At 35.7% G+C, this 12,518-nt stretch overlaps 1 protein-coding gene across 3 annotated transcripts in view; it reads left to right on the plus strand.

Annotated features, from left to right (window-relative positions):
• Positions 1-12,518, plus strand: part of LOC132950025 (pneumococcal serine-rich repeat protein-like) — a 244,146-nt gene that overhangs the window by 164,461 nt on the left and 67,167 nt on the right. The gene's annotated exons all lie outside the window — the stretch shown is intronic.

The raw sequence follows: 12,518 nt of genomic DNA on the forward strand, positions 1-12,518 counted from the left end.
AACATAAATTGGCTGATAAGAAGTGGTGACACTTTTATTGCTTAATATTATACTACATAGGAAAAATAATAATGAGGGAATGGATTTTATTGTAACAAAAAAACCAAGATATATACCTTACTTATATTTTATTGAAATAAGTAAGAAAAATCAAAATGTGTACACAAAATATGTGTTGTTTAAAAATTTTTATATTTTACGACTTCAGGCCATAGTAAATTAATTTAATCATATTGAACAAATTAGTTAGTTTTATGATTGCAATTATCCAACTGCTATACAATTGAATAGGCTCAGAACTAAGTTTACCAAAAATATTATATATAGGTATAACTTTACCCATCATCTCTTTATTTTGTCGCGGTTTGACGTAGTATAGAAATATGTTTACTTAATTGAAAGCGCTGACCAATGGCATATTATAATGATGAGTTATAACTATTAAGCCTAATATTTCATTACTGATGTTTTATTAGCTGGTGCGCATAGTTTCTCGCTAATATAAATAGGTACTTATTATATGCACGTGCTACGAGTCGCGATCGCCGTACGGTGTATTTTATTTGCAGGACGACCGCAATTATACGTGGGAAAAAATAAACAAATGCGTACATGTACAAACTGCGAAATCTCAATTAAAACGGTACGACCACGCTTAAGACCATAAATCGTGCGGTTTTTCACCTCCGTCGCGCGTGGTGTACACATTCTAAAATATATGCTTATGTACAATATGAGCACCCGTAAACTCGTCGTAAAATGCATACAATGGCCTCGCGCTTGTGTGTGTGTGTGTGTGTGTGTGAGAGGTTCTTGCTCGCGCGAAACGGAACGCGAAATATTCTGGAAGCACTCCCCCGCGACTACCATCATCATCATCCCACCTGCCTGCCTGCTCGCCCTTCGTCATGTATATAATATAATATAACACCACGCAGCCTTGAATATTAATTATGCCGGAGACTTTTTTCCTGGCCTTTGCACACCCCAATATATATATATATATATATATATATATATATATATTGTTGTGTGTGAACACCGACTATATATACGTATATATAATATAGGTATAGGTACTACGCAAGCGGGCGTGCAGAAAAGGTCCTCTCTCTTGCAGAGTGCGCACGGGTCATTTATTCGCCGCGCGAATGGGGAGAAAACAAACTCGCCGGCGTCGGACCGCTGCTGCTGCAGCCACGACTACGACGACGCTTATCCACCGGAAAATCGGAATTGTTCGAGTTCCGGTAGGGGCGATGGTAGAGGTGGTAGGTGGTGTGTTTTGGGTGGGCGGAGGGTGGTGGACGATCGTCGTATATACGATCGCTATATATACGCGTGACATGCCATAATGTATATACGTATTTATATTATTTAGGGGAAGGTGAATTATATCGAGAGAGGTATAAAACGCAGCCCACACGCGCGTGCAATATATATAAAATATATACACACATAAGGACCAGCGGCCGTGTCAGCGTTAAATCTCACGTCGTTAGAAAGGTGCAGCGCGCGTGCGAGCGTATATGTATATATAATAAAAATAATATAATAATAATGTCACCGGGTCTGCTGTAGACGTCCCTCTGCATCCGCGTGAAGTATATAATATATTATAGATACCTATATGTTTAAAAGTGAAATACCGGGCCAAAATATACATTATACGAGGTTCGAAAATAGAAAAGACCCGCAAAGGGACCCGCGAGGCCACGACATGCGAGCCCCTCCCGAGTGACTAATATATGTATACACGGTGTATAGTCTATATATATATTATATAGTCGGATTTGGCCACGAATTACCCCGTTCCCCTCCCACTGTATACATTATACAAGAGTACGCGACGCGTAAATATTATTCTTTAACGACGACGTCAAAGACAACGGCGATCTATATAATAATAAACAACAGATTTTCGACGGTATATCAATTTATTGTATAATATATTATTATTATTATTTTCACATGTGTTTTATAACGGTTGTTTAAATTTATCCATTTTCACGTCACTATATTATGTGTTACTGTACCTATAGGTACTTTATCAACTAATCGAATTTCAGCTGCAGTCAACTATATCTATCTGCTAGGCGCCCCGAACTAAAAATCTTCGATTATAATAACTCAACAGAATTCTACGAAATCGTAACTTCAGTCGGTCAAACCAATTTTTTGATATTCGTTGTGGTGCTGCAGGACGGTGTAGCGTGGTTATATATTTATGTTACGAATACTATGAATGTAGTCGTGTCACAATAGTTATTACACGATAATTGTCTAAAGTGTGGCTGTATATATAGGCACATTTCAACTTCCGCAGGACTGATGATGTACGTATTTTATACATTATATATTTTACAAGCGTCTCTTTCCCACCGTCCTTTTACCCTCCAAGATTCGCACACTATAATGGCCTAGAGCGGTTTTATATACGCGTTCTGTATATCCGTGGTCGAGCACGACGTTATGTGTATATTGTGTGTTTAGTGCGTGCTATTCGGTCGTATACGGGTCAGCGTACTCGTTCACGCGTTTAGTTACACACTGCACATACATAGATACTTGATGCAATATTTCTACCCCTCAGCTGCGAGTTTATCGCGGTGCCTACAACGACGTCGTCTCCGGGATTAATTGGGCGGATTGTTATATATGTACCTACGCACTCGTCGTGGATAGGTCGTACGTCCGTTTTCCATCAGCCGACAGGCGGTAAGAGAATTTAGTGGTGGGGGGGGGGGGGTTGGCTGAGAGAGGTGTAGGGGTATAGTCTTGATGTCGTTATTTGGGCTCGTAAGTCGTGTGTGCACCGTGAAACACGTATTGTTTTATTGCGTTTTTTCACGACCGCCTCGGAGAATACGATTTCTGAGGGTTAAAAGTTTTCGGGGACGATCATAATATAAATAATATGAAGGGAACCGAACGCATGTATAGGTATATGAACCATTGCGTTGCACGCCGGTGTGTGGCGTGTTTTCCACAGTGCACGTGAAAAACGCTAAAGAGCTGATGTACATGCCATAATATATACCTATATATATATATATTATATAGTATAGGAAGTCTATGTGTAATGTAAAAGTCGTTTGTTATAATATCATAATATTATACTTTACGAGCGCGGTTTTTTTTCGTGAGGAAATGCAGCAAGCCGGCACACGCGGTGGCAGATGATGATGATATCGCGGTGTATGCGACGAGTTTTCGGTAATTATACTACCTAAGTGGAATATAATATATTATAAGTATATTATGTAACATAAATTATCCATATGTGTTATGCGTCTAACGACAGGTGAAACTTGTAATCGCTATTATACTGAAGTTATGCATATTGTACGTAAACAGTAAACGTGTCCGTGGGGGTGGAACGTCTGTTGCAAAGTCCTTTAAAGAATTTCACGCTACGGTAAACTACATATTATTAGCATAAATATTGTTTATACTTATTATACCTACTACCGACTGGTTGTAACTTATGTAACATGCATATCCGCGGTCTATAATCGATATCATTTTAAACAATTAAACAAGCGCGATTGTTTTTTATAAGCCCTGTAATGGTTTTATGTATATAAATGTATTATAATTCATAGAAACTGTTGTTTTAAGATGTATACCATGCGAGTATAATATTTCGATAATTTGTAGAAAAATAAAACACTTAAAAAAAATGAAGATTATTTTAGATGTCAATAATATATAGAATCGATTAGCGAAAATGCTTAGCATATTATCACAGACTTATAGAAATAGACAAAACATAATATATTAGGTATGATAACGCGTGAAAGCTTGTTACGAGGATCCTAATATAATCAAAGTGTTTAACGATCACTCCTATTGGCTGTCCTCGAAACAGTCCTTCCATTTGTCTCACTCTTATATGATAAAACTCAAGTTATCTATCTTAATCCGTTTGGCACGATCAGTCCTCTGGGCAAATGTTCTGTCTATTTATATAAGTCTATGCACGTTATACAATAAGGCTGAGGTCATAAAGATACCTGGGTTAGAACTTAGAAGTGTCATGCCAATAACCATTTAAGCTTGTCGCGTTTCCTACCTGCGAAGTCAAATCACCGCAATGTCTTTCAATGGTATTTGGTTATTACCGCTCTTTATATATTAAATATTACCTATGCTATTGTATATTATATGACGAACGCGATAAATTGCAGTGGCTTATCCTGAAGTAGATAATAACATAATGATGGAAAATGGCTAGACAGATAGTAATAATATTTAATACGTCATAAATTTAAAATCACGCTTTCGAAGATGAAAATAAAAATAAATATACAAAGGTTATACGATATCGTTGCCAATATAATATTATATATCACGTGAACGATAACCGCTGCAGCAATGACTGCTGCAGTCAGACATGTCGATATGTCATACGGGCTATACGACGTATGCTCAGTGGGGTGTGAGGTTTGTATAGGGGAAGGTGAGCAGTAGGTCGTGTGTTTGCAGTAGAACGTCACTGCATTGGTATAGTCTTTCCCCTTTCGCGAGGACGGGGGCCACTGATTGTGAATTATATATTATATGATTATACCGCTCTGCGTGCACACACTTCGATACGATTGATTGGACACACTCGCACGCACGTCTGCGTGTGCAAAAAACAATATCACATGATAACATAATAATAATAATATGATCGCCACATAACGAGGGCGTGCACTGAGCGAACTGACACACGACATACCTATACACCCGGCAGTATGTGATACTTTACAATGGTAATAGTATTATGCGCAGATCGATGATCAAACACGATGCCGTTCCTCGGGCGTATCTACAATGCCAATTTATAACGTCACACGATAATAATCGTACACATTTATTTTATGGGATAGATAGTATAGATAATATGATAGTTTCAATCTGGTGCAGGTGGTTGCGCGTATTTTTATATGGCTCGACGCAATACGATTCGACCAGATTCGTGGTATGTTATCTGTTGATGGTATTAATGTAGGTAGTAATAATTCACAAACATATTATATTGCTATGTACATAAGTTAAGTCTTTTTTACACCACCCATTCATCGGATGTCTGTGATGAAATTGTACCGAGGTTTGAGCATTCTGCGATAAAAGAATTACCGCATGCGTAATTGACGCAAATATCCAAAATTGTTTGGTGGGATTAAAGCCCTTCCCATAGAAGTTAGTATAATATATGTACTTACTTTTTAATTGGAGCGGGGGACTAAGTGTACCCATAATTTATATAAAAAAACTATATAGTTGTAGACACCTGAGCTGTAGAAATTTGTGTTCAGTAAAGTCACTCCTATATAATATGCATTATAATATTATATTATTGGCGCTCTTATAACCTACCCATTTAAAAAAAATCTTAACCACGCACAAATGGCTTGGGCGGGCATCGATCCCATCGCATAATATTTATTTTAATATACGGGTATTTGTGCAAATGTTATATTATTATTATTCATCTATGCATGTAATTGCAGTGAGACAGACGGACTACATTATGTTCGTAATAATAACGCTTGACCTTGCCCCTCGGACAACTGTTCATCTCGTGTACTTCAAAGACACGATCTCTACATAGTTTTGTGGCGAATCGCGTGTTTTAAAATTAATACCAATTTCGCACCATCGCACGCACCGCAGATTACCAGTACCTAAGTTATGTATAATATTATAATGGTGATATCGCCAATACTGAAGCATGTAAACAACACATATCTCCGTTTCTGCACCGTTCCCCGTCCGTCGTTCAATCATTGACTTTATAGTATATTTTCCCTTATTTACATTAGTATACTCAGGAATCGTTTGAACATAAACACAGTTGATCTGAATGCGTATTTATATTTGCAAAAGCTAATCGAAAACGTTTGCAATTTAAAAAAAAAATATAAATAAAAATGTTAAAGATAAAAACGCGATAAATTCGTCCACGAGGAACACATCAAATAGAACGTAGGTATATATTATAATCGATTTGGATTTGTTTACGGTACATAAAATATACATTAGAAAACGTTTGAATAATAATTTACGTTGGTAAGTAGGTAGGTAGGTATAAAGGCACCAACAGAAAACGATGCAAATGCCGAGAAATTTTGCTCTCGACGAGTTTTCCTGCGAAATAAAATGCCCTGTAACTACCATATCCTACCTATACCTTATTTGTAATCTCTGCCGTCAATAACTTGTTTTCATTTAATATTTCTGAAATTTGATTTGGTCAAATAATTCAACTATTATTTTAATTTCTTTTATGTTTTACCTGACTTGAAAAAAAAATTTTTAATTTCACGTTTCTTATGAGTTAAAGATAAAATAGTTAGGTATAGCCATTATAATGTAATATATATCTATAGAGTTTATTTATGCAAGTATCCATTTTAATAATTTTCATTAGATATAGTCACGTGACCTGCAGTTATTAGGAAGGAATATACCTATAAAGCTATATATATTCGGATAATATTATTATATCGCGTATTATCTCGGGATGACTATGGACTACGGACCGCCGCGGTAGTTAGCTCGTATTTTGATTTGATCGCACATTATAATAAAAATACGCCGCAAATTCGGAAAAGATGTTTGCGTGTATACACAGTTTAGGTGCATATATTATTATCTGCCCGATGCTGACGATGGCTGGCCGGAGCTAAATGAGCGTTAACGGAGACAATGGTGCGGAAATGGGGAAGAAGTTTAGCCAGATCGTGCCATTTAACCGTCGACTTCCGCCGCTCGGTGAAGTATATACACATATACACCAGCACGCCCACTTGAACTTCGATTCGGTACCACCAAAATAATTCAGCCTCCTGGGAAGATGTATAGTAATAATAATAATAATAATATAATATACGCGAGCGCAATAATAATATAATATGGGCTCCGAGAGGACGACAAATTGCCCTCCGAGCCTGTCATAAACATTCGGCGCCCATAATTTAGATATTTTAGACGCGCTACGGCGGCGGAAAGGGTCTTTTATATAGCTGACGGCACTTAAGTCACCGCCGTTCGTGTCCAGTGGCGAGGGGAGGCGTGGCTGCGGAGAAAGGTTTATATATTTTTCTCCTTAAACGAAACGCCACTCTGATTAATCCTATCGATCTCGCTCCCGCACAAGTCGCGCACTACTATATTGTTGCTGCAGTTGTCCGTCAGAGTCGCGACCCTCATCCGTCTCCGTCACACGGCGGCGGTGTGATCCGTCTCGATGTCGTTGTTCTCGCCTCGGATTTCTCGATATCCTTACAAAAATAGACCAAGATAAGGTTTTTAGTTTTTAAATACCATGTTCAATTGTTTTTTCTACTTCTTCCTTCAATTGATGTTTTTTTTCTACAAAAATCGTGTACTCAGTTTGCAAGTTTGGCGGTCATAAAATTAATTTCGTTAAAAGTTGTGATTTTATAATTTGTATGGTTCAAATTGTTATTAGTATTTAAGTATTAACTCTGCTGACCAATGCCGTATAATATGCATGTTAATTCGCCCATTTGTATTAGATACGGTTATTTGGGTATATAATTTCAGTATTGACAGTTAGGGCAGTTTCCAGTGAGGCAAATCGTTTGTAAAAGCAATAACGCATTAGAAAGTAATATAAAACAAATGGGGAAAAAAGTCACCTGACGATAAAAAATAAAGTACGTTTGAGGCGGTGGTTGTTCTTATCCAAATAAAAGCTGATGCGGGTGCCCGCTGACATTTATTTTTTTATTTCTAACGACCTAAACCATTTTTAGCGAATATTTCTCGGCCGGTCCGGATGCGGTGTATAAAAGAGAAGGAAAAAGGTAAATTCTTGAGAATTTAATAAAACATAATTTCCCTTTTCTGTATACATACATATTATAATACATACCTTATATACGTCATATTTTACCAAGATAAATAAAATAAAATATAAACCAATTTATTACAGAAAATTAGACGAACAGACATCAAAGGAGTGCTTTTTCGATTTATACACGTATATTATAAATTTGTGTTTAATAATAAAACGTAGTCATAATAATATTTCTCAATGTGTTCGTGTCCGTTGCGGTGGGTCGGTTAATTATTATATTAATTCAAACGTATTTTTGAAATCCCATTAAATAGGATTTAAAACATTTAAACTTTTTACGCTTATACAGAGACGCGTACACACAAACATTAAATACAATTCATAAGGTTTAGTAACTCATCAATTTTTTTTTCATTCCCACCCACACTTCATGTCACTGGTCGAGGTGTACGTTCAGATTCAGCGGTAGCTGGCATGTATATATATATTATAACTGGCATGTAGTATACTATATAGATAGGTACAACTACAGAACGCACTCATCGTCGACGACTAATTAGCGATGCGATGCATGTGTGTGTGTGTGTGTGTGTGTGTAGTGTGCAACACGATGCCATTAAACACCGGTGCAGCGGAGCGATAGTAATAATACATAATATTATTATATCTTGTGCGCATGTACGCATATTATAATTATTATACCGACGACGCGACGTCCTCGAGCAGAAATGTCGTCTGACATTTAATTTGTCAACGTATATACCTTCGCTGGTGCACTTTATTTCCACCGTCTCTCTTTGTCTGTCACTCTCCTCGCCGTACATGCCGTAACTCTCTCGCGGCGTTTAATCGGCTTATCCCGAAAAAAAAAATTAGTCTGAGCTCTTCGGGAGCGCGTTGCACGATGCGTTTTATATTGCACTTGCGAACGTATAACATCATAATATATTATAATGGGTAGACTGTGATATTAGTGTCGACGGATAATAAGCGTTTCGCTATAACTATTACAATAATATATTATAATTTATAGGTAAGCATTTATTTATGCCGTAAGTCGTCATCGTACCCTGCAGCGTTTCCGCAACCGGAAGTTTGATCTTTTATGACGTGTCCGTGGTCAAAAAGCGAAAATATCTTATATCATTATGATCGGCTTGCAAACAAATCCCACCGGTGGTAGTGACCCCTTCCGTAAACCTAGGTTGTGGTTAGGTTATCGAGTTATTCTATTCCAACAGCTGTTTTGTTCGACGTTTTTGCTACGTCGTGGTCGATGATAACTGTATAATATACACCTACTCGGTTTTGACAAAATAAAACGATACACCTGTTGGCTAATATCGTAATCGTTTTTCAATAAGGTGTATATAGGTAATAAATAAAATATTGGTTTATGTTTCGTTGCGTTCGAATGTCGAACATGACAAAACCAATTTTATAAGACCCAAGCATTATGGCTCCATTAATCAGAATGATCCGCTCTATACTTCCAAAATAGAGTATATTTTATTTGATTCGAATATTATAATCTGGCATTGTACGTTTCCAATAAAAATACAGACTTTTAGTTTTCTCAATTAACAAGTAGGTATCTACTGCTTTTGTTCAATTGTCACTCAAATACAGTGCTTAAAACACACACAAATTTTGGTTGATACCGAGTTGCGGTCAAGATTATAACAGGTAAAAAAAAAAATCCGAGTTGCGGTCGGGATCAAAACAGGTTAAATATCAAAATAGGTAAAAATCCTAGTTGCGGTAAAAAAATATGATTGATAATTATTATGTTTTAAATATTGACATAGTTACATATTATTATGCTAAATACAAAAATAAAACGGTCAAAATACAAATTTTGAATATAGAGTAAAGAAATGCATAAAGAAAAAACTGTATTTATTCATACAATTGAAATCAAAAACATTAGAACAAGAAAATGCTTTCTTGATAAATTAAAAATATTTGAAGATTTTATTTGTCATACGTTTACATGGCAATAGTAAAATTCTATTAAACCTATTAGGTACGTAAACAACATTTATTAATTTGACAAATATTTAAAATTTCAAAAAAGGGGGACCCTCGTGTTAATACCCCTCACTTTGTTTTTTGGATAGCGCTGGGAGTTTTTGTGCACAAACGTCGGGATCTGGTGCACATTTCTGCACAAACGATGCACAAACGTTTGGCACATTCAAAAATCCAAATATTCAATGTGGGGGGGGGGCTACCGTTTCAATGGCCCCCCATTTTGTTTTAGGGATAGAGCTTTCAGTTTTTATGCATAAACGATTGGACTTGGTGCACATTTCTGCACAAACGATGCACAAACGTTTGGAGTGGTCAGAAGCTTGATAACCGGATACTGACCGCAATTAAGACGTCAATTTTACCTTCAATATTATTAAGACCGCAATTCGTCTATTGCGACCGCAACTCGGACAATACCCAAATTTTACATCGTAGGCATTAAACCGGTTATGATTTTTCCGACTATATTATGGAGGCTTACATTATATTATGTTTAATATGTAAATCAAACAATTAAACTATTCTAATGTCCGAGACAAAACGTATTGTATAGGAGATTTAGATGCCGTTTTTATCAAGTCTAAAAAAACGGTTATTATTATCATTATTAACTATTATTTTTTCTACCCACGAAATCGGAATTTATAGTTACAATCATTACGAGCGGCTACGGTGGTTATATTATATTATATCGGTACATAAATTATGGCCTCTATTCGTTTCCGCTGAAAAAAAAACATCTTAGCTAAAACTATTATTCAACGATCGGTCTTAACACATAGGTAGCGTATAAATATTAAATAATATTCAATGAGAAAAAATAACTAACTCTTAATTTCCATTTACCATGTAAAGTAAAACGGAAAAAGTATTATTTTTTCGTGTAAAAACGCGCCAACGCTATCGTGGTATTATATAATATTAGTCTTAACTTTAAAGTACTCATGTCCGGAGGCCTATAATGAGTATAAGCTGCACACAACCAAGTGAAACTGAAAAAATGTATTCACACTCTAAATTTGTTTTACTAGTAATCACTTGTCACAGTAATAGTTTCCATATTTATTTTTTAAGCGTGAATTCGAAATTGTTGTTGTTAGTTTTTACCTATTACTACCATGCCTAAATAGATAGCAATGGTTATTCCCATAGTTGAAAAACTTGAAATCGATCGATGTAAATATAACGCAGTAGAATAAAACCCAGGTAAAAAATAATATCAATTTTAATTTCAATGAAAATGCTAATAGAACCTTTTATAAATTTGGCTACCGTTTGTGCCAACATAAAAGTGCCCGGAAAACTTTTTCGCTGCAGCGTGGTTCTCTGTACTTTTGTGGGGTTTTGTGGTATACCTGTAAAGTACCTAACGTTATACATTTTGGGATAGCTATGCATAATAAATTATGATATTATATTATATACGATAACTTAAGTACCTACTATGAAAAATACACATAAACCGAGTCGGCTGGTCCTACTCCACTGCTTTTCGAGAGGTGCACGCCGTATTATGTGTGTACATATAATAAAAATGCGAACCTTTTTTTTTGTTTTAATTATTTTCGTTCTTTTTTTGCCACCCGCAGATGCGCGTCGAGTGCCCGTCGCGGTATTATTTTTATACTGTGTTCGCCGGGTTGCACTCCTAAAAGACAAGCCTTACCCTAACCCATCATAACAGGGAAAAAAATGAAATGTATGCAATAGTGCAAGGCTATCGTATTGTATGCTCGTGCATTGTACTTACGGTCGGATTCCGCCGCTGCTGTCATATACACACGATGATGTATATCAAATAGTTTTTTTTTTTTTTTTTTTTAATGATTATGGATCGATAAACAATAGGTACATTTTATTAAAAAAAAAATTAATTTTTTGAAGTACTTGCGTTGTATGAACACAAAAATCAAATTACATTTTTGAATAATAATATAACTATAGGTGTATTTGATTCTACTGTATAGGAGCAAATGGTGTAATGTTTTATTTTTGAATGGTTTTATCATTCGCTGGTGCGCTATATTTTGTTATTAACGATGGTCATCTAAAGTTAAGTAAACTCATTAATAATTTAATTAAATAACAATTAAAATAATTAAATAAGTAACTACATGTTATTTACTAAGGTTAAAACATTGTTTTTTATTAGTATTAGTATCAAAACTCTGACAAGACACGCACAAAAAAACCATTTCATTTATTTTCGGGATTTGATTTTAACATTCTATATTATAATATACAATAATAAAATAATTACTTACCTACTCATTATTACCTATATTACTATAATTAATTGATTGATCACATTTGTTCCCCATATAGTAACTTTGCGTAACTACTACTACCGCCTACTATATTTACTATACTAATCTACCTACTTAGAGTAGCATAAGTTTTAATACCTAATAAGCTGGCTCAAGTAATAATTGAAAAAATTCGATTATTATTTTAATATAACTTAAGAAATTCGTAAGCCACACACATTTTACATAAGCCCACGTAAACCGTATTATAACGATAGATTGAATGAAAAATCATAAATAAAAATATATTAGTAGGTGGCCAATAACTGATCACCGTCCGAGTCTTGTCGGAACTGGGCGCTAAGTGACATTCACCCGACGGGTCCGCGTACTGCATGTATGTCGTCTAACGCCGTCACTCG

The sequence above is a fragment of the Metopolophium dirhodum genome, chromosome 8 (genome assembly GCF_019925205.1).
Source record: "Metopolophium dirhodum isolate CAU chromosome 8, ASM1992520v1, whole genome shotgun sequence".
Taxonomy (NCBI): domain Eukaryota; kingdom Metazoa; phylum Arthropoda; class Insecta; order Hemiptera; family Aphididae; genus Metopolophium; species Metopolophium dirhodum.